We start from the raw sequence: 27,778 nt of genomic DNA on the forward strand, positions 1-27,778 counted from the left end.
GTGCCGGTGGCCAGCCACCCACGGGAGCAGCTCCCGCGACAGAGGGGGAGGCCGCGGCAGCGACGGTGTTACCTCGCGGCGGCGCTAGGTGGCGCTGTCAAGAAGGAAGGCGGGAAGGTGCCCCTTGCGGCCAGACCTGGGAAAAGCGAAGAAGTAGACACTTCCTAAGCATGACAGAGCCCGGGGTCTCGGCCCAGGAAGTAGAGCGTGATCCAGCACCGTGCTCCAAAGCTTTGAATTCCTGCGGAGCAAATGCTCGAGGTGGGAGAGTAAGGATGGAAGTCCCAGGAAGGGGAACAGAATGTGCAAAGCCTCCTGAGTGTAAAGTGGTGTTTTATTCGCACAACTTGAAGGAGCTCCACAGGCTACGGCTTTGGCTTCTGTGGCCACAGAGAAGGGTGTAGGGTTAGGAAAGGAGGAGGGCGTAGGGCTGGGAAGGGAGAGAGTGGTTTGGTGGAGAGGAGGATGGACGGGATGTCCTGCTAAGGATTTTAGGGAAAGAGACCAGGGGATGATTGAAGCCTTGGGTGAGGGACCTGATCTGTAAGTTAGGGTGCTCAGGTGACACAGGGGAGGAACCGTTGGGGTCTGGGAGACGCCCTCTCCCTGACAACACTCTCAGTGTTGTTCCCTTAACCCTCTGAGATTTGCCAACATCCAGGACCGACGTTTGTCCTCGCGGACCGACTGGTGGCCAGTTTCTGCTGGAGGGGACACGTGGGCTCCGAAGGCAGGTCCGTGGACGCTGGGCTAGCGAGCTGGCAGGAAGTGCTGTCGGTGGTGCTGCCGTCGACCCCCTGCCTGGTCCTCGCTCAGCCCATGCTGCCGGCGTCCCAACAGGATCCCATCAGACGAGCTCGGCAGTCTGTCAGCCACCCGGATGGCAGGATGAACGTGTCCTCCTGGTCCCCGAGCAGCCCTCAGTTAGTGGCTCGGGGGTTTCTGCCTGCCCCTCTCCCCAGCTTCCCTCCCAAAGAGGAGTCACGCGGAGACATGGGCTGCCTGGTTTACCAGTTCTCCCACAAGAGGAAGCTTTAGACGCCCGCTGGGTACCCTCTGTGGGTTCCTCCCCTTCCTCGGCTCCCTTCCTGACAGCCCAGTGAAATGGCCCTAGTCCCGGTTCTGACCCCAGCTCGGGAGCCAGGCCAGGGCAGCCCACGGGGCCAGGGACGGCATCAGCGGCCCCACCTGGTAACTCCCCGGAGATGCAGATTCCCGGGCCCGACACAGGCAAGCCGTCAGGAGCGCTGAGGGTGCGGTTGGCCGTCCGGAGCGCCACAGACCCTCTGGGTGACTCGCGCCCGGGCTCGGCTCTTTCGGCAATGACTGCTCTAGAGAATTCTGGGTCAGAGAATGTGAAGGGCATGTTTCCAGGGTCTCCAAATGTCCCCCTGCCTTTTTAGCTGCCCTCCTCCGCAGGTGTCTTGGTCCCCAACGTCACAGATGATGGGTCCCACGATACAGGTCAAAGCAACCCACTGGCTGACAAGTCCAGCAGGAAGCACCAACAGGAAGAACGCGGCTAAACGTTCAAACCCTGGCAGGATTCATCCCTCCCAGATCGGTCTGCAGCTGCGGCGGCAGCCCTGACAGAGAACAGGGGCAGGGGGACTCACAGCGACACCCACCCTGGGCCGCTGTTGTACGACATCACTAGAAGCCGAATGGGGGTGATGGGGCCGTGGCAGAGGAGGCCACCTGCTCCCTCAGGAACATGCGAATTATTCTGCCTCTGACTCCGGCTCCGGAACAGAAGCGGAGGAATCAGAGGCCGGGAAGAGTGGCCGCAGACACACTGGGTCTTTGCAAAAATCATCCCAGGGCCTCCTGAACTCAGCACCGACTTGTGTGGGTATCCAGACCTTCACGGCGACGCACCAGGCCCTTGGTTCTATTCTGGGCTCCTATTTTCTGTTGATTGACCTTTGCGTTTGCCCAACAGATGTGAGATCCTTCTACATGCCACACCCCTGATTTGGTGGCTTTGGTCACATCCAGGATGAATTACCTCCCCGCTGGGTCGTACCTTCCTTCCACTGCTGCCTCCCTGATATCCTAGGTGTTTAGGCAACATTCACCATCCAGGACGTGAGCCAATGCCATCCGCTTAGTGGAGCTGATCTTGGGGCACATGACAGATGGTGCTAGGCTTGGCAGACAGCATTTTTTTTTTTTTTCAGGAAACAGGGTCCCATTTGTTCTCAGTCATGAGGCAGGGGAGGGGAGGAGAGCGAGGTGGGTAGCCAAATGGTTTTCTCCTTCTGGAGGGAGTCTTGATCCTGGGCTCCCTCTGCCAGATTCCCGGCCCAGCTGCTGCTCCCGTTCCGTCTCCTCCCGCAGCCCAGCTGGACGGCCGCAGAGCCGGCTAGACGGGGTAGAACACGGGGTTTGAAAAACAAGGTAGAGATCAAGGGGGAGAGGGATAAGCAAAGCATGGAAGTCTTCACTGTGCTTAAGTGAATTTATTTTGGACCTTCACCCCTGTCCAGGAGCCAGGGTTCCTGAAGCAGCAGGGGAGGGAGGGACAGTTACCCCTGACTTAATTTGGAAAGCACTGGGAAGCCGATGGAGCCGTCTTCCTACTGATGTGTCCCTGGATGGTTTGTGGGAAGGACTCATCAAGCTTCATCCCCATGCCTGGGGCTCCCCAGAGCCCACCACACTTTCAGAGAAACTCCTTGTAGGTCTTGTCCTCAGACACCTCCCCTGCTCACCTCCTTTGGACGCTGTCCTCTATCAGACTGTGCTCTTAAAGCACCGCTTCTGGGATGGAGCAAGGGAGGGTCTCTGTGCTGAGGCAGAAGGTGCTGGAAATGCTCTCGGGCTGCTTTTGAGACCATGTCACACCCTCGGCTCTCACTGGTCCATTTGAGCTCACGTGCACTTCCCCGGCTTGACCCTCCTTAGTTGCAAAGAAAAGTTGTGGTGAGAGAACACCTATTTACTGATGACGTCAACCATCTGTCCTCCTCATCACAACTACTTGCCTCTTCCTCCTGGAAATCCTTCTGACAGAGGCCGGGAGGACCCCTGGTCGGACCTCTCACTTTCCCCACTGGCTCTCCTTCCCATCGCAGATGTGATTTTCCGTTTCTGACCTTCTCCTTGCTGCTCCGCGAGGGGAAGTTCGTTGTATCCCCAGTGCCTCAGACAGTGCCTGGCGGGGAGGGAGAGCGCCATCAAAATCAAGCGAATGAAAATAAAACAATTCAAAATGCACCTCCCTCCACCTCCAGCTTCTTCATGCCCCGCCCCCCACCCCCGTGTATGCATGGGATTCTCTCTGGGGTCTTCATTTTATTCCATTAATCTGCGTGTCTGTTTCTAACACCATGCCGTGCTGTTTGCATCATCATAGCTTTGTCGTGTATCTTGAAACCTGCCGTGTGATACCTCTAGCTTTGTTCTTCTTTCTCAAGTTCGCTTTGGGTAGTGGGTCTTTCCTGGTTCTACACAAACCTCAGGATTGTTTCTTCTACATCTGTGAAAAATGCCATTGAAATGTTGATGCACGTTGCATTAGATCGTAGGTGGCTTTGGGCAGCGTGGACATTTTAGCAATAGTCACTCTTGCAGCGCGTGAACACGGAATCCCTTTCCGTTTACCTGTGCCCTCTGTAATTTCTCTCACCTGTGTCTCAGAGTTTTCAGTGGTCGGGGCTCTCACCTCCTTGGTTCATCTTGTTCCTAAATAGCTTATTCTTCGTGATGCACATGTAAACCGAACTGTTGTTGTAATTTCTATTTCTGATACTTTGTTATTAGTATGTAGAATTGCAACTGATGTCTATACTGGTTTTATACCTTGTAACTTTTCTTGGCCCATTTATTAGTTCTAACAGTTTAACTCCTCTCCTCTTAGTGCCTGGGAAGAGATTTTCCTGCTCTTTCGACCTGTGTGAACCCACCCCTGCTTTGCATCTTCCAGGCTTTCCACACCTTTGTGCGTCCTTCCTCTGGGACCGTCAACTCCCACATCTTCACTCACTGTGGACGTCTGCTGACATCTCCTGCCATACCCGTAGCGCTTCCGAAGGATCTTGATGAAGGCTTGGCGTCCTTTCTTGAGCTCACAGCCAAGCTTTTCCCAAAGGGGGCAGCCTCCGGGTCCTCCCCGCCCTCCCTCAGTCTGGGTCTCAGGCCACCCCTTGCCGGTGTGGTCTATGGCCAAAGCACGAGAGCAGGATGGGGGCCTGCATGTCAGACATGTGCGGGAGTGTGACCGAGGTGACTCTGGAGACTCTGGAGCCCCATTTCTCAGATTCTGTTGTTTGTGCCTCACGAATCAGTTGCAAGGGAGATGCCCACACCGGAATCTACACTGACCTGGGGTGATTCACACCAGCACCCCTGTGACCGTGGATTTGCAGCTGAAACGATGTCTTTCCGTTGTTAACAAAGCAGCCTGTGGGGCTTCAGTCCAAGTCACACGGAGGGACCCGGTCAAGTGTTCCTTCACACAACCCACCCCTGCCCTCAAGGCCCTCTTTGCTTCCTTACATTTTGTTCTTTTTCTTTTTTAACGAACTCGCTCTTGGACTCGCATCGCATCCAAGTAGATCTGTCAGAACTGGGAGGGGGTGGGGGGAGGGGATAGGGTCCCAAAACAGATAGTAAGGAAAATGGCATAAAATCCTTCTTCCCAACAAGAAATCAGGAATTATTAGAATGCAGACATTTATGCTAAATGGATGGCAGAGTACCGGAATGTATTATAAAGTGCCTGTTTTAATATCTGTGTCTCAGTGGTTGCTAGGTTACACTGGTACTTTTAATAACATTAAAGGGAGCTAGAAATACTTGTGGATACTTTCCCCCATTGAAATTATGACTGGCAAGAAGAGGGACATATTGCCAGCTAGTGCACTGGGATATTCTAAGCTCCCAGTTGCTCGTTAAAATGCACGTTAGTTGTTCATATCAGTAGTGGTTTGGTTTACTGTTTTCCTTCAAAAGAGTTAGACCTTATGATAGTGTGGCTTGTGTTCATGGACCTGGGTGGTCGATGTCTCTGTATCTGTAGACCATAACTTTATTCATTTGCCTTCATGCCTACTCCATTCCTTTCCATTTGACTCAGAAGACCTTTACTGAGCACCTGCTACGTGCTGAGCTCCTGTTGACACACCTGGGACGTGCAGGTGCCTGGGAGCACGCACACTGCCTTCTCGCTGCTTGTGTATCAAAGAGCTTGAATTTGCCTGTGGCCCTCCGTGGAGGGGAAGCCCGCTCTTGGTTCGCTCTAGGTAAAGCCACAAAAAGCAATTCAGTTAAGTAAAATGCTGTTATGGCTCTAATTGGGTCTGGATAAATCTCACGGGAGCACAAACTCAGTGATTAATTTTAACTTGGAAAATAGGAAAAGAAAAAAAGCTCTACAAACTTCCAAGAAGTGATGTCTGAGCTGGGATCTGGGAGGAAACAAGGGGTGTTGGGATGGGGAAGGCGGGAGGAGCGCTTCCTGCCAAGAGGAGGGCGCAGCGTCACGGGGAAGGGGAACACTTGTTCTAGAATCAGTAAATTCTATGGAACACATGCTCAGAGCAAGACTGTGATCTAAGGGCTGTGCTTGCATTACTTATTAAATCCTCAGGACAACCTCTGAGGCAGACACCATCCCCGTTCCACTTCAGGAAGGTGGCAAGTGCTAAGAGATGGTCAGAAACTAAATCAGGTCACACGGTCTCTCTATATCACGACACCTGCAGACTGGCTCTGAGCCTGAATGGTCACCCCTATTCCCCCCCGCCCGCGTGGGGAGCCCCTTGTGATTGGCATGAGGAGAGGGAACAGGGGTGGGGCGCGGCGTAGGCAGGGTAGATGACATCAGATAGGTCAGGTTGTGCTGGGCTTTCAATGATATGTTTGAAGTTATTGGTACATTTTCCTTAATAAGCTGGGGACCTGACAAAGTCTTCCAACAGGGGAGTGACAAGTCTTTGATCCATATTTTTGGAAGATAATTCTAGTGGGAGTACGGAGGCTGGACTTGCCTGGAGGTTACAGTTGAGGATTTTTAAAAAGAATTCATCACGAGACAATCGTAAAGGTCCAGTTGAGAAAATCAGCCAAACACATCTTCAGCACCCAGGATAAGGTTCACAGAAACTCAGGTCCTTCCAAAATAACATTTTAATCACTGATCCTTTCACAACCGTGAGGCTTGCTGATCCCATGCATTCCTGGTGCCGTCACCAGTCTGAGCCCCCAGCTCCCCTTTCTCTCCCTCTCCTGCTGCTTATCTCGACCTTTCCTCAAAGAGCCTTCCACTCCTCTACGTCAGACCCTCCAGAACTTCCATCCCATGAGGACATTTTCTACCAAAATTCCAGCCTCCTCACCAAATGCTGACTCCCTCTTTGCCTCCAGCAACATTTAGATTGACGCTAAGAATGTTAATTTCTCAATGGAGGTGCCTGGTCTAGAACAGGCTGTTCTGCCGGTACTGGAAGTAACAGACCCGGTTCCTCCCGCATCCACCCCTTCCTCCTAGCACAGCTTTGCCTCCCCCTGCAAGACAGACCAGCTACTTCCCCATCTCCAGGGCCCTGCCTCCTCCGTCCTTCTAACCTGCCAGCTCCCCCTGCCTCCCCTTCCCGGTCTCTGTGGCTCATGATGACGACCACATGCGGTTCTCTGGTACCTGGGGACCAGTGTCGAATGAGGAGAGAGCAGCAGATGCCTCCAGATGACCCTAGAGCTTCTGCTCCGACACACAGAGCCGTGTTTCAGAACTTCTACCAATCACCGCGCCGGCCATCCGTGCTGTCACCACGGCTAAAGCTAAGGGCGGTTCCCTGCCCTCCTGAAGGCAGCCGGCGCACAGGACTGCCCCCTAACTTGTCGTCCTCTTTTTCTTCAGGTGAGACACCCCCAAGGGGCGGTGGGGAGAGGGAGACTCTGATACACATTTTCCACTCATGTTCAGCCGCTGTTCAGATGAACGCGTGTGTACGAAACTGCTCTGCTCACTTGTGGGACAAAAGTAAGGCATCAGCCCTACTGGTCTATACCGCTGAGATTTTGTCTAAACCCTCCCCCTACAGCCTGTAAAGTCTACCTTCTACCCTACCTGTTTTGTAGGAGGAGAAGTTAGGATCCAGAGAGGTTAAGGAGTTTTTCTCAAGGTCAGAGATGGTCAGAAAAAGGGACCAGAGCCCATTTCCATTGACTCTGAATACAGTCCTTTCTCGACTCTCCAGTGGCTTTTTAAAAAAGATGTTACTAACAGTGTTACTTTTCTTCTCTTTTTTCTACCTACTTTTGTCCCCTCCCTCCCTCCCTCTCTCCCTTTTTTCTTTTTTTCCTTTCATCATCTTTATTGTTTTGGGACTTATTCAAATATTTATCTTTCCTTCGAGGTCATTAACCGCGGAACTCAGAGTGACACGCTGTTCGTAAGTGCTTCGTACAGCCACAGTGTTCTCGCCACGAGCACAAAGCCTTGGTTCTCCGCAACGGCGCTGAGTCAGCCCTTGGGGCTGAGGACATCCCCATGACGGATGAGGCTTGCCTCTCTGGTCCCAGGCCCAGGCTCCACAGCCCGGACGCTTCCCACATTTCTCCTGACCTTCACACTGCGACAGCCCCCCTGGCAGATTTAGGAGGCGTTCTTTCTTTCTTCCAAATCCCTCCTCATCTCTCCAGTCCTTTTTGATATATCCGGATTCCCATGTCGCGTAATAACTTCCCTGCAACCTCCCTTCACTGCCATCGGTCTGAGATTTATGCTGTTGGATGACCACGTGCCAAATGGGGCCCCTCCCCTCCGGCTCTCCAGAGGCCCGAGACCGACTGCCTCCATCTGCAGAAGCACCTAGTGTGTGCGCCTGGCCCTTCCCAGCCAGCCTGCTCACACGTCAGCCAGCGGAGACCAAGTTCCTGCTTGGACTGTGTGAGTCCAGGCCAACGTGTCTTTAATATTTGTTGGAGAGGGGGGTTGTGCACAAATAGGAGACTATAAAGAAGGAAGAATGAGAAACAGATCATAGCTCAAAAATGAAATAAAAGAGCCATTTTCCACCCCGTGTTCCAGACATGCCGGCCACGGCACCGGGAGTACCCTCGCCGAGTCCGTCGTCTATGCACGCACGGCAACCCCGGGGCCAGCCGTGCTCCGGCACCAACATCCTTGCAGACTAAATATGGGAGCTGTGTTCTTTTCATGGTTTAAGTTTCTAGAAATAGAATCGGGGACCAAACGATACAGTTTCCTGGAGTCTTGATACGTACTGCCAAAAAGCCAACGTGGACACAACAGCTTCCTGTCTCTTTCCCAGCACTGAGTAATACAAATTTTTTTAAAACAATTCTGATCTGATGGCTCCCCAGGGTTTAACGTGATGTCAATGTACAGGTATTTGAATTCTGGCAAAACAGGACCCTTAACAATACCGTGGGCCACTTCGTTTAATCACCCTGTGAATTGTCTGTGTGTCCTTTGTCAGTCTTGAACTGGGGACTTCCTTCCTCGTTCCCGTGAGTCACCCAGAGCCTCCTCGAATGTCAGCCCCTCGGAAAGACCTTCAGTGACTCCACTCGGTGCTGAGCCTCCCGCGAACCCGCTCTGTTGGGCTTCCGTTGTCCCCGCAAGGGCAAGCCTTGGTCTGCGTGGCTCCCCTCCGGGCGTCCGCTGAGCCACGGTGCCTGGCGCAGGTGGCCGGGAACACGGGTTCGGGGTCCGGAAGCCAGTGCGCACCTGCCTCGTGCTTGTGCCCGCCGGCCGGCGTTCCCTGCACTCCTATGAGTGAGAACACGTTGTTTGTCCTGCTCTCTTCGGTGAACGGTAACCTTCAGACCCCCCTCCACAGACTCGAGACCCCTCTAGATGACACCGTAACAGCGTCTCAGCAGTATCGATGTCACTGTTTCGTTTCTAACATCATGTGGCTTCAGTCCTATTGAGGATGTTCTCTGCTTTTGGTCTGCAAATGCTTGATCCTATCTTCGGGGCGGCAGGGTCAGGCAGACGCTTCTGCAGCTCCAGCTCCGCTTCCCGCTGCCCCCACGGTGGGACACTTCACGCCTGGAGCTGGTCCGCGACGGTCTTGGCAGCCCCCGGTGGGAAGTCCCTTTACGTGGAACATGCTGGGAAATCTCAGGCGAGGGGCCTGGGAAGCAGATCAAACACAGACACACAGAAATACGCCAGCGACGTTGGAGAATAACCGGTCCAGGCTGACCTCCAGAACGTCCTAACCTGCGGGGTTGAAGACGAGGATGTTCTTTGCAGGGACTCACCTGTCTTCCCCACAAGGGACAGGAGTGGGTGACATGATGGGAGGTGTCCTCTGAGGGGTGGGCTGTGTCGCACGCCGTGGAACGAATCTGGCAGAGCGATAGCAACACGGCGAGTGAGCTCCCCGCAGTCCCGACGCTGTTTCAAAGTGCAGGTCTTTGTTGAAATGTGTTCCTGGGAAACAATGTTCTTTATTTTCTTCTCATGATGGGTCAGAGCGAGTTATGGGAACTTTGGAGGAAATATGGAAAATTACCCGAAATGAAGCAATTTGGCTGACTTCCTTCGGGAAGAGATTTTTGTTCACAAACATTTATTGAAAAGGCATCAATATTAATGTGTGTTTTCACAGGATGCTCCGAGAGAATTTTTCAACTTTTGTTTTTCAAACCCTATAGGGTCTCTCTCTCTCTCTCTCCCAGCTTTTGATTTGGAAGCAGAAGTTCTCATTTATATTTCAGGATTCTTTCCTGAGCGTTACGAGTTTCTGTAATGCAGAAGGTGGAACGAGAATAGGCTGGCAAATACCACAGCGGGCATTTCCCTCCCAGACCTCTGCGCTTGCGAGGTCCCAGGACTGGCAGGCTGAGGGCCCCCCACTAAGCCTATGACTTAGTCTTTTCTACGGGTTTGGAGACAACGGTCTGCATCTCGTTTTCAAGTTTTGGCAGCTCTGTTTGACGTGAGAGCCTCCCTTTCTCTACTGTCTGTGTTTCTCTCTCTGTTCCTCTCCCTCCTTGTTCACGCAGATGCATTTATGTGTGTGAGCTCTCGGGCTTTTCATGATTATCTCAGGCTAGTTCTGCTCCAGAAAAGTGTGTCTCTGCTTGTCCCCAGAGAACACATCCTCAGAAGCACACGTCCTCAGAAGCACACATCACACGTGGTTTACACGGAAGGGAAAGGTTGCTTAACCAAACCACAAAATCAGAGTGAAGGAGAGAAGAAGGACAGACACAGGTCAACTCTGAAGGAGTGTGCGGCTAAGCCTGGGTTTCCCGGTTGTCCTGCTGGGGGTCCTGTACCGTCTCCACCGATATGCGGAAACTGCCATCAGCAGCTAGAACCCCGAGACGCCCATTCCCTGGGGGCGATGCGGCCACAGCCATGGGAGTCTCAGGGAGCGGCAACCAAGTCGTAAAGTCTCCTTTGCTTTACTCTCCCATCCCTTAACTGTCCCCCGCCCCATCGCACAACATGGTGTTGTGTTTGGTGAATTTATCAACGTGCACTCACCTGTTCTACGCAGGATGGACATCTGGGATTTTACTGTTTCTCTGCTTTTAGATTTTGAACTCTATAGAGATATAGACAGAGAGATGATAGAAATAGAGATGATAGAGAGAAAGAGAGAGAGAGAGATAGGTGTAGATATGGAACACCTCACTGTAGGTTTGGAGATGAAGCTGTTGAGGGCAGTTGGGAGAAAAGCACCCTAACAATTAGATACAAGATGCACCAAAATACTTCCATAAGAATGGTCACAGCAGCAGTATTTACACTCGGCCCTTGGGGGGGGGCACCCAAATGTCCCTTAGTAGTAGAACGGGCAGGTCCCCTCACAACACGCAGTACATACTGTCCCTCAACAAGAATGAATAAGCGAAACCTGCACCACAGCCAGCGGTAGGGACGGAGCTTCCGGACGTACCTCCGGGCGCAGAGGGCGCACACGAGGGCTAGTGCCTGATTCTCTTCAAGGGGATGACACTGATCTCTGCTGTGGGGGTACAAGGCAGTTGACCCTCGTGGGGAGCAGGACAGCATGGGGAAGGGGCACGGAAGTGAGGTCATCCTTGCCTCAGCGTGGACGGACGGGCTTCTGGCTACATGACTGTGGCCCATTTGTGAAATGTCATCGAGCTTATGACTTGTGATGTAAGATTTATGTTCCCTTTAATAAAAAGCTCACAGTGCGTCTGTTCCCAGAGTCTAAAGGAAAAAGAAAAAAAACTACCATGTTTATAGCAGCTCCCTGTGGGTGCCTCTCAAGCCCTTCCCCTGTTGTTTCTTGTTTTCGGCCTCGGGCCAGTTCCTCCCCCCAGCTCTAAGCCCTGGGACACAGTGACCCAACCCCCTGGGGACCTCAGGCATAACAGTCCCAGCTGCGCTTGGCCTTCTGAGTCCGGTTGCCGAAGTCTCTCCAGCCATGCGAGGGGAGGACCCATCCCCTCAGGCTTCCTCCTCTCTGTCACCTGCCCGCAGGTCAGCCAGGAACAACGGGGCTGTAGCATCTAAAAAAAAATGCAAAACTTTTATTTTTCACCAAAGGCAGCATAATGCACAACTGTGTTCTCTCTCTGCATCCCATCCTCCTGCAATATTCAGAACGCAGTTTCTGGAGTCAGACCCATTCTGGAACTTTCTCTATGTGTGTGTGAGACACTAGACACAGCGCTTCACTGCTGAAGGCCCTAGTTCCTGTAAATGGATGGGAGGCTGGGTCGCCCTTCAGGACAGAAGGAAGGCTCACGGGGAGGATGGAGCAAGGAGCAGGAGGCCTGGCCGGAGCTCTTCTCCGGAACTGGAGGCACGACTGTCCCCCGCAGACCTTGCTGGGCGGAGCCCGTGCACCCAGGGAGCTCCACCATCGTCCCGGGAAACTCCCTGTGACTGCACAGAGCATCCGCAAGAGGAGAACAGCTTCTTGGCAGCTCGTCTCCCCCAGAAACCCCCTCCACGGAGTCAGGGGGGAGCAGACACGTGTTTTCTGTTTCTGTCCAGAGCAAACCCCAAGACCTCCTGCCCCTTCTGATTCACTTCCAGTGCGTGCCTGCGAGCAGAGGGACGGGGGTTATCAAGTGTGAGCCTCTGGGACTCAACGGTTCCTCCACGAACAGAAGCCTGGTCCTTCAGCAGGGGCCGTCCCCACAGACGGCGGTCTGGGCAGCCTTGCCCATGGCTTAGCATCCAGCCTGAGGCTCCCCTAGGCAACTGTTCCTCCCTCTGGGCTGGGCCGGGGGATGCTTGGTTCAGCCCCATATTTGAGCGGTATCTAGAGGGGTCCAGGATGTCTAGGCCGTTGGTCTGTTTTGCTCCAACCCATCCATGAGGGCACAGGGTTTGTTGATTTTATTATGATAAAATGCACACAAATTAATATTGACAATTTAAGCCATTTTAAGCATTTAGCACATTCATGATGTGGTGCAACCGTCACTCCCGTCTGGTTCCAGAACGTGTCCTCACCCCAAATGGAAACTCTGTACCCACAGGCAGTCACTCCCTGCCCCCTTCTCTCTGCCTGTGGCACCCACCAGTCTGCTGGAGAGTTTCTGTCCCACTGGGAGCCTGGTTACCTGGGCACCTGCCAGCAAGTGGCCCCCATCTGATGTCCTCTGGGTCTTATGGTAACTTTTCAGTCTTACAACTTCTGGAGTGTCCAAGTTGGGTCACCGCTGGACTCCTGAGAAGCCCTGATTATGAATTAAGGGGATTTCTTAGGATTTCAGCAGGAGGTGTACCCAAGACAGACCAGGAGCTGTTCTCTGTCTCCTAAAATCATATTGTTGCTGTCCAACATCCTGTCACTCTTGACCACTGGGCACAGGCTGAGTACAGTGAGGGATCCCCCAGAAGGATCCCCGATGAGCCAGGGCCACCTTGGAAGGAATTCTCAGAGCCAGACTCCCTTGGGGGCCTGTCCACCTCCAGTGTCACCTGACTGCCCTCTTGTAGATCCAGGGGGAGCCTGCCTCGTACCGGGGGCAGGGGTGGGCTGGATGTTCCCATCCCAATCCCTCGAACCTGTGACTATCAACTTACGTGGGATTAGATGAAAGTTCTTCAGGGAGGTTTTTATCTCGGATTACCTGGGTACGCTCCGAGCACAAACCCCCGTATCCTTAGGAGGAGTCCTGTCTCGTGAGAGAGGCAGGGGGAAGGTCACGGGAGCCGACACAGAGAAGAGGGGACAGCAAGAGGACCGCAGAGCCAGGAACGCCAGGAGCCACCAGGGCCTGGAAGGGCAGGGGGCAGACGGTGGCCTGGGCCTACAGAGGGCTGGGGCTCTCCCAGTTCTACCCTCCGGGACGGTGACACAATACACTTTGGTTGTTTTAAGCCCCCCAGTCAGCGGTCATCTGTCGTCTGAGAACCATTCTGTAGAATTACTCTGGCTTTTCTAGGCAGCCACGGCCGGCGGGGCGTGGGGGGTCCCTAAGGCCACTTGTGTAATTTCCATCCCTGCTAGAACCAATTGCCACACTTCCTTGTAGTTCTGGAGGTCCTGAGTCCCTTGATGGGGCTGAAGTCAAGGAGTCAGCAGACCCTCGTGGTCACCGTCCCCAGCGGCAGGATGACACTCCCGGTCCACCTCTCCACTCACCCGTTGGTGTTGCTCCTACTTGACTCGGTTTCCAGATCAGCTCTTGCCCTCGTCTCCGGCTTGGTGGGACATACATGGGGAACCGGGGCTTCACGGCAAGGTGGGGATTGTTTCTAGCCTTCCAGCCTCTGCGGTCCGGGAAGACCCGCTGAAGGTGGTTAGGAAAATCGGGGAACCAGCCAAGCAGAGCGTCTGCCTCCACGTCCCCCGGACTCCGCAGCTGCGAATATCCAGGAGCCTTTCTTGTCTCCCTGTCAATGCAACAGCTTTGACGATAAGCGAGCCCTGAGGCTCCTGTCTGCCTTCTGGAACTTTGTGGATCTTAGAACAGTCGCCCATTCATAGACTTTGGGAATGCCCCGAAAGCCGGTCTCAGGCTGCCAGTGTGCCCAGAAATCAGACCCACCCACCACGTACCTCCTTCCAAACCCAGATCCAGACACCGGTCCCTCCCCAAGCCCCTCCCCTGCCCATTGTTTCTCGGCTTTGTTGCTCTATGTGTGCATTTAAGACTTCAGGTTCCTAAAGCAAGAACCATATACTCCATTTCATTTTGTTTCCTTTTTCTCTCCATTGCCTTTTATGAACTGTTATAAATTGTAACACAGTTGTCCCCCCAGAAAAAGCGCTGTCGTGTCTACTCCTTGTTCTTCCTTCCACCTGTCCCTCGGGGCTCAGCACAGACTCTCCGTTCTCTTGGAAACAGTCCCTGTCGCCCGACGGAGAGGTGTACTCTCCCAGCCCCTGAACGTGTCTGGGGCTGTTTGCAGAGTGTAACGCCTTCCCTTCCGGGCTCCCGACTACTCACACCTGCATCTCCCTGGCTGTGGGTCCCGTGGGGCAGGGACGGCTCCCACCGCGTCGATTTGCAAAGCTCCAGAGACAAGCACAGGGCCAGGTCACCAAGTCCTGTTGGAGTCGCTTACTCCCTTTGTGGCTGCTTCTTCTTCCGGAAGTTACGGGAGGGATACGGTAACAGAGCCTACCATGAACGAAAAACAGAGGTCTACCAGGAGGCCAGAGATGTGTTACGAAAGGTGACCACTTGGCCATTTTGTGTACTTTTTTTGCTTATGCCACTGCTGGCCTGTGTCCCTTGCCATACGCCTGGAAGGCTCATGCCGATGAGGCCGCGGCCCAGACCGGCCTGGCCTGGGGAGGGGTTTGTCTTCCAAGCCTCTCACTGCAGATGCTGCCCAGGGGCCACTAACGTCTTTGTTCCTTTATTACTCCAGTTGGGAAATTAGGTTCAGATCATTAACTTCTGGTGTTTCTTAAACCTGTCAGACGCGGGATCATGTGACCAAAGGGAGGTTGCCCTTCCTGGCCTGGCATATTCAGAAACCGCTCCCGCTGGCCGACTGGGCAGGTGCTCTGGAACAGAAGTCCTGGCTGCTGAGTCACAAATAAGGCTTCTCTGGGTGTGGTACTCCCAGTTGGCACCCATCCTGGATGGTCCTCTGTGGGGGGACGTCTGTCCTCTGGGGCGAGATCTGGTGAGAGCTCGGGTGGCACCAACACCCGGGGTGTCCTGTCCGCGTCACCTCCCTGCAGCTTGTCCCCGTTCCTCTTGTCATCTTCTCTTCCGTTCGCTACTCACCTGGAATCCTCCAGGGTCAGAGGCTAAAACGGACGTATGCGGTCCAGCGGGGCACAGGAACTGATTACACGGGAAGGACGCCCCTGTCACCCTCGTTCACGTGACCGGCTCTGAGCAGTCTGTGGGACACCTGAGCTAGCTGTCCTGGCTTTCTTCATTGCCATCCCATACATCCACGGGGCACTGCCACCTCCCACCGGGGGGTTGTTAGGACTGTCAACAGGTGAGTCACCCCCGTCCCCCTCGGATAGTCAAAGGGACTTGAAACTCTGTTCTGGCTCCAGTGGGAGGCAGAGTAACGGCCCCCAAAGTTATCCGCACCCTAATGCTTGGAACCTGTGAATATGTTACCTTTTCTCAGACGGAGGGTTTTGCATACGTGACTGAAGCTCCATGTCTTGAGATGGGAGATTAGCCTGGATCACCGGGGAGAGCCCAAGTCACACGGGAAGCAGGAGCATCTAAGATGCGACCACAGAAGCGGAGGTCAGAGTGACATGTATCATGAGCCAGGGATCGGGCCCAGCCTCTAGAAGCTGCAAAAGACAGGAAAACAGATTGTCCCCTAGATCTTCCAGAAGGAACCCAGTCCTGCCGACACCTTGATTTTGGACCAGTGAGAGCCACGCTGGAATTCCGACGTCCAGAACCACAAGCTGGTTAAGGCACTGAGTCTGCGGTAAGTTGTTACAGCAGCGATGGGAACCTGATACGGCTGCCTTGGGAGCGTGCGGTGCTCCACCAGCAGGAGAGCCGAGGGGGCCTGCCCTAGGCTAGTGGCGGTCCCCTTCGTCCCTACTCTTGGGGGCTGACCAACAAGGGAGTAGTGAGTTAACATGGTGGGTGTTCCTGTTGCCACTGGTCTTTGAAAAGCCCAAGGAGGACTCTTGGGCTCTACAGCCCAGGGTAGCTGACGCTAACCCAAGTCAGTGTTCCCGGTGCTGTGTGCCCCGTCTCGTGCCGCCCAGACCCTTCTTTTGTGCTCTGCTCCCTTTGCCCCCAAGAACGTCTGTGCATTCCAGCACTTTCCTTAGCTGCATCCGCCCCCTCCCCCCACGTCCGTGGAACCTGGGCTCTGGGTGATTCCGACTCGGGCCTCATTCCAGCTTGCAGCTGTAGCTCCTGTGGGAAAAGGGGAAAGCCTGCTCTCACGTGCTCCCCAGGGCCTCGCATGGACCACCGACCCGTGTGTGATCCTCCCTCTTGCCGTTCACATTCATGTCTGCATCTTCGAGGAACCGTGGGCCACATCCTAGTGTCAACTTCTCTTCACTTTGGTACCAGCCCTTGGAAGGCGGTCATTCTTGCTCTCCGGTCGGGAAACTCTGTAGACCTTCTGCACGATGCTCCCCTCCAGCCTGTTTCCTCCAAAGCTGGTTCCCTGGCATCCCATTCCCCCAGCCCTAGTAGAGCCCAGACAACCACCCACAACCCCCTTCTACCTTACAACAACGCCACCATTCGGTTTCCCCTGCCACTCGCTACGCCTGCACCACAATTAGCGATGGAGCGGATGCATCAGGGAAGCCCGAGCCAAAGAAAAGCCACATCACTCATTTTAACAGAGAGAATTTACTATGAAGAATTGTTCATTAGTTACCGAAGAACTGAAAAGGCCAAAATAAAATACGCGTGTCTTAAGAAGTAGCAGCTACCATGCCTAAGGCTAGGGGCCAGAGGAAAGAGGTGGAAATTATCTCTGAGTTAAAGCAGATTCCTGTGAAGGGGGCGTTGCCTGGCTGGGGCCAGATTCTCTGAACTTGGAGGAGGGTCTGCGATTTTGGGACCCAGACTTCGGGGGAGAGGACACTGGCCAGTTGGTGTTGGCATCACAGAGGGTGTGGAATGGGCAAGCGTTGGACAAACGGTCCCTCGAATCCAGCCGCTTCTCCGGGAGCTCATCGCACCTGCTGGGGCGAGGAGGGATCCGGGAAGGAACAGGAACGAATGCATACTCCCTCTGAGGATTATCAGGTCAGCAGATAGAATCACAGAATGCCCAAATTGAAATTGCAGATCAACGACAAATAATCTTCTTAGATTATCTCATGCAAGATCGGGCACCTGCTTCTAGTAAACAGTGACCTGTCATCGAGCGGAAACTGAACTGTATCTGGGTGTCCTGCACTTACCTGTCAGCCGGACTCAATCTCCAGCCGGCCAGCCTCCCTCCAGCCTCCCTCCAGCCTCCCTCCAGCACCCGGACCTCCAAACCCAGCAGGGAGCAGAAAGCTGGTCTGCAGAGGTCCCGCTCCAGTGTCTTGGAGACAAGCAGAGTGGGATGGGTTTGGGGCGGGGACACGAGAGCCTGTAACTGGCTGGGCAAGTTACTGCCCCCTGAGCGCCTGCCTCCTGCAAAGTCTCTTCCATGTTTATGCGGCTGCTTATGCCTGCACAGAAACCGTTGCTTGTGTCGACAGTTAACCCTGGGAAAGTCTAAAGATTCTGGAAACCGGAAACTACCGGTCTGTGGGAGGGGGAGAGTAAACGACCCATGACACACGGACTCCCCCTCCCAGCCTTCCCTCAAGCGCAGCCTCTGTGCTGGGCCTCGGAACACGGACATCCTAGGCCCTCGCTCTCCTGCGACGTTGTTTCCTCCGCTCTTCCGGCCTTGGCCGTGAGTAGCCACAGCACGACGAAGTGATGGGCAGTGCGGAGGGAGCCGGGAGCACAGACCCGCATGGGCAAGTGCTAGTGCTCCGCATCTCCTCCTGACACGGACCCCAGCCTCCCTGCTTTTCTTTTCTGTCCTGGGTGGAGGGGGGCGATATATATATATATATATATATATATATATATATATATATTTGGTATATGTGTGTATATATATGTATGACTTTTCCTGGTACTCTGTCCCAGAACGAAGAACAAACACGGGCAAGCAGAGCCTTAACTTCTGCAGCCGCGTTCCCAGATCTTGGCAGGTCCCCGGCTGTCCCCAGCAGTTCTGCGTGCTCCCCCGGGACACTGCTGGAGTCAAGTTAAGACGCGGTGGGTCCCTTGGCTCGGTGGTTTCATTCAAGCCCCTTCCCCTTCCAGGTCCTTCCTTCTGAAACTCTGTGCTCAGGGCCTGATCCCCTGACATCCACCCACCTCGACAACCTTCCGTTTCATTTCGATGCTGGCCCGTGTCGGCCCCTTCCCAAAGGAAACACACCCTCGCCCGGACAGACATGCCCCTTTATTGAGAAACGCAGACTTGATGGTCCTTGCCTCGTCCGATTAGCTGCTGAAGGTGAGGACACAGCAGCAAGTGCTCGATGCCCAGATAATTCTCCCTGAGATATTATCCACGTACTTTTCATTCTCCAAACTAGAAGCAGCTTCAGTGTTTCAGTTACACATGTGCATCGTAGAAAGTTCAAGAAAAAAAAAACCCAGATTAAATTATAGCCTTGAAAAAAGATCACCCAGAGAAAGTCCCAATTTAAAGTTCGGAATACAATTTTCCAGATATCTTACCAAGCCCCCTACACAGTCCTTTTGTTGTGATTTTATTTAAAAAAAAAATAGCATATTACTCATGTTGGCTAAGTTTTCCTGCCCCAATAAGTTAACTCTGGATTCTCAGTGGCTTAATAAAACCAAGATTTATTCCTCATACTTTTCCAACACAGGCTGGCAGGGGCTCTGCTCGACTCAGCCGCTCTGTGAGCCGAGCCAGCGGAGACTCTGGTCTGGTGACCACGCCGTCTGGGCCACACGGCCTTCTCGGTGGCTGTGCGAGGGAAGAGGGACCAGACGACCAGCACGGGCTGTTTGCCGTCTCAGCGGGAAATGAAACAAGTCACTTCTCTGCTGCGTGCTTTCTTGGCCAGAACTGGTCCTCTGATTCCATTTAACTTGAATGAAACTGGAAAATAGGACTTCCTGCTTGTCCCGAGGAGGAGGAGGACCGCAGGTGGGTGAAGACGGGCAGTGTCCCCCCCGGCAAGTGTACATACTGTGCCAGTTAGTTCATCATCTGCTGTTTCAGCCCGTGATTTGCCACGGTTCCTGGTCGTGGTCAGCGACCACACAGCAGGGCATGGGAAGGACGCATCCTTCCTGACGGACGTGACCCCGTACGAATGGTGGATCGTTAGGCTGGTTTCATTTCTCTCTGACGAGCACGAGGTTTGAAGAACGTCCTTCTCCACAGCCTCTGGGCCTTCGCTGCATTCTTTCGGCAGCATGAATTCTCCAAAATGAAAGTGCCTGCTCCAGAAATAGGCACGTTTTAAAGTAATTTGTTACAGATTGACCAAGACCGCTTCGGAAAAGATGAACGGATAAGGCCTGAGAGTAATGATCAAAGTGCTTATTTTCCCCCAAATTGGTCCCAGGACTAGAGAGTAAATTTCTCTGCTAATACAGTCAACAAAAACGATATCTGATTTTGACTGTTCTGTTTCTTCGTTGCTAATGAGAAAGATATTTTCCATGTGTTTATTAGGCCTTGGAATAACCTATTTTGCGAATTAGCCCTTTATCTGCTTAATCCTGTGATTCTCTTTTTGCTTATTAATTATTGGGAGCTCTTTACGGATTAACTATATTATTAACCTTTTATAAAACACATTACAGATATTTTCTCTATATTTTACTTTGGTCTTATACCTTTTTATGGGATTTAAAAATAATAAATAATTATTACGTAGTCTTTACCGCCATCCACCTATGTGAAAAGCTTCTTTTATCATTGTCTGGGTATTTATATATATATTCCGACCAAATATGTCTCTTCTGTTGCCAGACTCACCCTGTTGCTTTCTATATACTTTTTAATTTTTTAAAAAAATTTTTAAAGGATTTTATTTTTATTTATTTGTCAGAGAGAGAGAGAGAGAGCACAGGCAGGCAGAGCAGCAGGTAGAGTCAGAGGGAGAAGCAGGCTTCCTGCCGAGCAAGGAGCCCGATGTGGGACTTGATCCCAGGACACTGGGATCATGACCCGAGTCGAAGACATCCGCTTAACAGACTGAACCACCCAGGCGTCCCTATTTCTTAATTTTTCTTAAATACTTATTTAGTTATTTGAGAGAGAGAGAGACAGAGAGCGAGGTAGTGTAGGGGGTGGGGGAGGCACAGAGGGAGAGAGAGAGTCCCAAGCAGACTCCCCACTGGGCACGGAGCTCTTCTCGGGGCTCAATCGCACGGCCTGAAATCACGACCTGAGCTGGAATCGAGAGTTGCAGCTCAACCCTCTGAGCCAGTGAGCCACCCAGGTGCTGCGATCTATATTATAATGGGGTTTAAAAACGAGAAGGGAAAATTCCTCTTTCTTAATCTTCCTTTTCAAAAACTTGAGTGTTCTTCCAGATCAAAGGTCCTTAAAATTTTTGGTTTCCAGACTCCTTTGCATTTTTGAACATTATTGAGGACTTCCAACAACTCTTGGTTTATGCACGTCCTATGTATTGATATTCACCTATTAGAAATTAAAACTGAGAACTATTTCAAATATTTATTGGCTAGGGGCGCCTGGGGGGCTCAGTGGGTGAAGCTTCTGCCTTCGGCTCAGGTCATGATCTCAGGGTCCTGGGATCGAGCCCCGCCCGCATCAGGCTCTCTGCGCAGCGGGGAGCCTGCTTCCCCCTCTCTGTGATCTCTGTCAAATAAATAAAATCTTAAAACATTTATTGGCTAAATCATTTAAAAATAAATGTCAGGTGACCATCGCATGTTAACATAAATAATATAATTTTTATAAAAAATGGCTACATTTTCCAAAACAAATTATTGGAGAAGAGAGAGGTATTGGTTTACATTTTTGCAAGCCTCTCTCTTTTTTCCCTCTTCGGTGGTACAGCCCTGCTACATAGTGGGGGTGGGGGAGAAGGAGTAAAACTCATGGGATCCATTTAGGTTCCTCCAGGGGCTGCCTGGCTGGCTGTGGCTCTGGAGCAAACTGTGCAGCCATCTGGTCTGACAAGTGTGGTCACCGAGAGCACTCGTGGGGGTGCTGAGGCTTGGGTCATTCTGCTAGGCCAGCCCTGGGGACCAGTGGAGGTGGTCTCTGGGGCTGGAGAGAATCGGAGTCCCCCAGGAAGTAGAGCAGAAGCCTGCCTTTGGCAAAGTCCATCGGTTTTCAGGAGAACTTAATCCGCACCCAGTGCGGCACCACAAATTCTATCCCGGACTCTAGACTGCCGGCTCCTCAGGGCCGCGCTGGCTACCGCAGTCCTCCCGCTGCCCTCCTTCCCGGCACCCGCCGGACCTGAACTGCTGACTGATCATGAGTTGAATGAACGAATGAGCTAGTGAATAAAACAAGGTTTGCAGGCCGACCTTCCAGACTGAACCCTTAGAGTGGTGGAAAAACATCACTCACATTCATGTAAGAAATTGCCGACAGCCTCCGAGGTCATGAGCTCTGCGAGTCACCAAGCCGCCAGCGGGTCGCAGCCCGTTGTTCCACGGACCACCATCTGCAGCGCCCCAGGACTACAGCTTCGGGAAACCCAGAACCAAGGTGAGATTTAGGACAACGTGGTCCGTAACTGACGCAGCTGATGACCCCTTCTGGGGGACGGGGGTGCCCATGAGCAGTCCTGTCCTCAGCCCGGCAGGCTGGAGAAAGTGCCATCAGAGCAGCCCACAGACGGCGTTCAGCCGGGGAGCTCCAAGCAATCGCATTGTAACAGCCCATTCATGTCTGGGTGGTGTTTGTGTAGCCCGTGGTGTGTCATGGTGGGGTGAGCTGCCGCTGCCGGCTGGGGGCCTGGGCTGACCGCTCGCAGGCTGGTTCAAGGTACTTGGGGTTCGGCCAGCCGGGCCTGCAGAAGCACGACCAGACGCTCTTTCATAACCCACTGGGCCTCTGCCGGACCATCTGTGGGCTGAACGTCCTCACAGCGGGCAAACCCCTTCCCAGAGACCCTCGCTGACTTTCCTGTGCAATCAGACCTGCTACCTGTGCGATGTTTCCATCGGGTGCCCCGTCATAAGGAGCCCTTCCCTTGGCTCCCCATTCCATGAAGGGCTTCCCTTTCCCCCGGCCGTGCTCTCCGTCATCCCCTCCAGCCGCCTCACGCCGTGAACGTGCAGTCTAGGACTTGTCCCTTTACTTCCTGCCCCTTGAATCCTTCTGTACTCTGCTGCTGACCCAGCCGTCTCTCCTAGGGTCAGATCAGACCAAGGTCAAGCTTGGCACTCCCTTTGTCAGAAGAATGGGCTCCACCATGTCCAAACTTGGCCCCTATAGCACCGCCAAGCAGGGGTTACATTCTCAAACCTGGGAGGTGGCTTCAGAGGACAGACCACTGCTTGGGACCCACAGATAAGTGAGCACACAGAACAGGGACAGGTAGTCTCTTGGGGAGCAGGGAAGCGTGGAGTCGTCGGGAGTGCACCGGGGCTGTGTTTAGAGATGGAATTTGGAAAGGGACACAAGAAATTCAGGTTTTGGAGCATGTGTTCAAGGGTTGAGTTCAGGAAGCACAGAAATAGAAATTAAATTGAACCAGACAAGACCTGTGGAGTCATTTTAGGTAGGAAATGTAGTCCACGGAGTCCCTGAGATTTTAGGGCCCCAATTCCTCATCTCTCCCTCTGTCTTTTCCTTCTCTCCGTGTTGGACCTTGACTGATGCCCACCGTGTGCAGACACGGGTCTGTGGGAGACGGGCCATCCAGCTCAGCACCACGCCCTCCCCCAAGACCCGTCAAAGCACCTGCGCTGAGAAGGCCCAGCGCCAGTGCAGGGTGTGGGCTCTGCCTGAGGTCTGTGCAGCTCCCGAGCTCTGCGGCTGAACACTTTCGGTACCTAGAGAGAGGGGACATTTGGAGCTTAGCAGCTTTTCCCTCCAGTATCTGTGCACAGCCTGAAGGGCGCTGGCGGTCGCTGGCAATGTGGCGGCCATGGGGCTGCCCCAACTTGAACTTCTGTGTCAGTATCCTAGAGCTGCTACAGCAAATTAAGACAAACTTAGTGGCTTAAAACTACACAAACTTATCATGTTACAGTTCTGGATATCAGAAGTCTATGAAGGGTATGCAAGGCTGAGCTCTTTGCGAAGGCTCTGGAAATGGGGAGAATGCGTGTCCTTTTTTCCCCCAGTCTCTAGAAGCCTCCTGCTTTCTTGGGCTCATGGCCCCTTCTTCTGTCTTCAAAGGCAGACATAACATCTTCATCTCCCCCTCTCTCCCTCTCTCTTTCTGACCTCTGCTTCCATCATCATGTCTTCTTTGCCCCTGACCCTCCTGTTTGCCTCTAATTAGGAGCCTTGTGACTATACGGGGCCACCTGGGTCTCCAAGATACGATCCCGAACTCAAGATCCTTCACTTAGCTTTGCCAAGTCTCTTTCTGCTTGTAAAGGAGCATATTCCCTGGGGATAAGGACCTGCCCTTCTTTAGGGGTGCACGGGAAAGCATTATTCCCCTCCAAGAAAGGAGCTGCTGTGGGCAGAGATTTTGTCAGACCCCATCACACCTCAGGCTTTCCTGGCCCAGCCCCGCTTCTCTTCTCCTCTAAGAGAGGACCCAAGATGCCACAGCTTACACTAGCTTGGATGACCCCGCGGTACAAATAAGCCACCAGAAACCCACATAGTTCGCTCATGTGGCACTAAATCACCTTTAACATTGGGCCATCGAGGTAGAGCCTTCCTGACGTGTCTCCTCCTCTGCTTCACCTTGGGGATGAATGCTGAGCCTCTCCAAACTCTCTCGGTGGGAGAGGGAAGAATGGTGTAGGGCACCCATCCCACCACCTTTAGGATGCAAAAAATTAAATAAATAAAATAAAAAAATCTCTATGGAAAGAACCAAGGATCTCCGTCCCTGCCTTGGTCATCAGTTTTGATCTGTCAAGTTCCCAGGAGGGGACACATCTATCAGTCACACACAACACCCCAAGATTGCAAATTAAGTCTGTACCCAGTCCTCCCCGGAGCCCCCAGTCGGCCCCATTCTGTCATCCACCTTTGACTGATAAGGAAACAACTTCACCCAAATGCATCCCCTGGGAACTGGGAGAGATTGGCTCGGTGATTCTGTTGAAAGATGAACTGTGGCTCAGGGTATGTAACAGCTACTGAGTACTGTGTGAACGCTGTGAAAATCCCCGCGTTTATGACTGTGGAGGCAGAGCTGGGACTCCATGCTCCCATGTGGGTTTCCTAGAGCAAGGAGGGCAGTGAGGAGAGGTTCCACCATCTGCATTGCATAGCAGAGAGACGCAGAGCTCAGAGATGCTGAGGACCTGCCCCAGGTGGCCCAGCTCAGACCACCCCAAGGCTGGTGTCCTTTCCGATACAGGGTGCTGTCACTTGGACAGCAATGCTGCTAATTTTGCATGGATGACTAGTAATTAGCTGGCAATCATCAAAGTGAGGGCCTGAGAGTTTGGAGAAAAAGAGAAGTCAGGAAAGAGCACACCCTACACAGTCCCCGACTTCACTTCCTAATGTTTATTTTCCATTCATATGCCACTCGGCATGTCTCATATATTTTTAATGAGAACATTCTATTAATGCCAATGGGATTGATTTTTAAGGACACGTTAAGAGCAGCAAAACATGACTGCTTGTGCAGAATTGACTAAGACCCATTATCCAACCACATTCACTCCAGCTTGAGCTGTGGCCAACAGAGAGAAATGGGACATTAGCATGTTTCAAGGAACCTGTCTCCCAAAATGGGAGAAAGCCTGAGCCCACTGTGGTTTTGAGCATGGGTTCCTTCTGAATGGCCTTTCACGAGTAGCTGACCAGAGAGCCAGCCCAGGTTTGGACCGAGTGAGAAGCCCGGAAAGGCTGCGTGGCCCCAGGCACTCTGCTCCTCAACCCCCTGGGCTTAGGGTCCTGCAAACCTTGCATGGACACACGCGGAGTCTAGGAATGGACTCCAGCTCTGAGAGATCTTTGTGCCTCAGTTTCCTGACCTGTGTACTGGGCATAATACTCATACGTAACCCACATGCTGCCAGTGGTGGTGAACTGGGTTAACAAAAGGGAACTCTCGGTGCCGTCCCTGGTCTGTAGGATGAGCTGTGGTCAAGCTAGCTAATGCCATGGCAATCGCTGCTGCTTTTGGTACAGCACAGTCAGGTCGATCAGAAACCTGGGACAGATTCTCCAGGTGCGACGAAGATGTATTTCATTCAGATGGTCTTCCATGATGGAAGCTTAGAATGAGACACCGAGCATTTTCTCCACCAGAATTCCTTGGACAGAAGCCTCAGCAGTAGCTTTTATTGTGAAGGGTGTAATCCCACGGGCACTGGGATGAAGCCTAACACTTCTAGGTCTGCTGGTTCTAGGTCTGCTGGTTCTAGATCCGCTGGTTCTAGGTCTGCTGGTTCTTTCACTTTGGGGTGTTTGCACCTGTTTGGGTTTGAGCAAAGCTGAGTTGTTCTGGGAGAGAAAAGCACGAGGAGTTTGAAGCTCCACAAGAGAAAGACGGCAGCAAGGAGGTCTTGCCCTGGGGGTGGGGGCGGGTGGGGAGAAGGAGTGAGAAAGAACAACAGAACAACCACAAAACCAACAGACAGCGGTGAGCCCAAGGAAGGCTTTGGACAGAACATTTGGACATTTAATGTGGGATTTGGAGTGGTTTGTAGCAGAACTTAGGACGTAAACCCCCTCCTCTGTCCCTTCCATGAACTCTTTGATGGAAATACAACATTCACATAGGGAAATGTTTGCCTTTGATAGTAATCAAAGAGATGTAGGTGAAAACAATGACAAATAATCTGATACCATTGGAAAAAGTACAAGTAATGGCATGGATGTGATGAGATAATTACTCCGAACTTGTTCATGCCAAGGTCATGACGGACATCCCTATGGGCAATCAGCGAGCTGCACCAAAGTCATACAAACATGAGTATCCTTGAACTCAATTCCATTTCTGGGGATTTGTCCCAAGGAAATAATTTAGAAGAAAAAAAATTCTGAATCCTGGAAGATATTGAATGTTAATTGCAGAATTAACTTTAATAGGGAAAAAAAGAAAAAGACTAGATCTCAGAGAAATGGTTAAGTATGGAATTTTATAACCACTCTACAGAAGCTTAGGTGCTCATTAAAATGGTAATTTTTAAAGCAAAGTGGAAAATGCTTATGAGACGATATTAACTATGGAAAAGCAGGACCCATCATTATCGTTATACCTTAGTAAGTCTGCAAGCTATGTTTGGGCCTGAGCAAGGATTAGACAGGAATACAGAAAAATGTATGAAGCTAGTTGATGTGTTGATGGGTAGAATTGTGTGTCTGGGTGCTTAAATTTTTCAAATCCTTTATACTTTTTAAAAAAAAAAAGATTTTATTTATTTATTTCTTTGAGAGAGAGAGAGAGCTGGGCAGGGGAGGGGAGAGGCAGAGAGAGAGAGAGAGTCTCCAGCAGACTCCCTATTGAGCATGGAGTCCGACAGGGGGGCTCGATCTCATGACCTTGAGATCATGTACTGAGCTGAAACCAAGAGTCTGAAGTTTCGTGGCGTGTGCCATCGAGGTGGCCCTCAAATCCTGTATTCTTATTCAAGTGTTGAAGACCCCCATCTCCCCTCCCTAGCAAAGGGCTAGAATGGCACACAGACCTCGGCCTCTGGTGGGGCTCTTGAGCCGGGGGGAGGAACTGGGGCTGGAACAAGGGTGGCTTCTGCGGGTGGGCCAGCGCGGTTGCCAGGAGCCTGGGGAAGTCTGCAACATCAGCTTTGGGAATCGAGACGAGACGGACTGCGACTGACCACACTCTCAGAGGCCGAGAGATGGTTGGCGTCTTTTGGAGAGCACCCATCTCATGGGAGAGGACCAAGCAGGACACAAATTGAGGAGGACTCCCTGGTGGTCGGTGGTGGTGGAGTTTCCCCACGTGGCTTTGGGGAAGGGTGGGTGGCGACCTGCTGCTCAGTGGCATTACACAGAAGGTGGGTTACCCTGGCTACTCTGAGTTGTGTCCTTCCCCGGTGCACGGATGCTGGAGTTTCCACTGATGATATTGCCACAGCCAGGCATCCCTCGACAACATCCTCAGGTTCCTTGTTCCAGGTTACTGGGAAGATCAGCAGAGGCCCAAGGGGATGTTGTACTCTCCATGCAAAGGCAGGGGATTTGATGTAAAAAAAAAAAGGTGGACTTTCTGGGACAGCCACCCGGAGTCAAATGCTAGTAGGCTGATGACTTCTAATTCAGAGGTAGAATGTTTGGGGAAAGGAGCAAAAGGATACTCCAGAAGCAATGGCACGCAGGTGCAGATATCTCTTTGAAGTCCTACTCAATGTTCAGAGAACAGTCGTTGCCATGCTGTCCGAAGAGTGTCGCTCTTTCCTCCCTCCTTCTTTCATCTCACGGGAAGATGGGGTGTGCCCCTTAGGCCACTGGTTACTGATCAGGGGTGATATTATACAAAGGGACATTTGCAAATGTCTGGAGACATTTTTGGTTATCACAACTGGAAGGGAATCCTATAGGTGTCTGAGCCAGATTGGTACTAAACATCTTATAACACAAGGGCAGGGCCCCACAATAGCCCAGAATGTCAGTAGTACCGAGGTTGAGAAACTGCTTTAGACCCATCCCATTTGCTAGGATGCCAAGAATAGTGATGATGATGCTGATGGTGATGGTGGTGATGGTGATGATGGTGACGGTGGTGATGGTGTTGGTGGTGGTGGTGATGGT

Source organism: Enhydra lutris, unplaced genomic scaffold, assembly GCF_002288905.1.
Source record: "Enhydra lutris kenyoni isolate GAN:26980312 unplaced genomic scaffold, ASM228890v2 scaffoldscaffold29, whole genome shotgun sequence".
Classification (NCBI taxonomy): domain Eukaryota; kingdom Metazoa; phylum Chordata; class Mammalia; order Carnivora; family Mustelidae; genus Enhydra; species Enhydra lutris.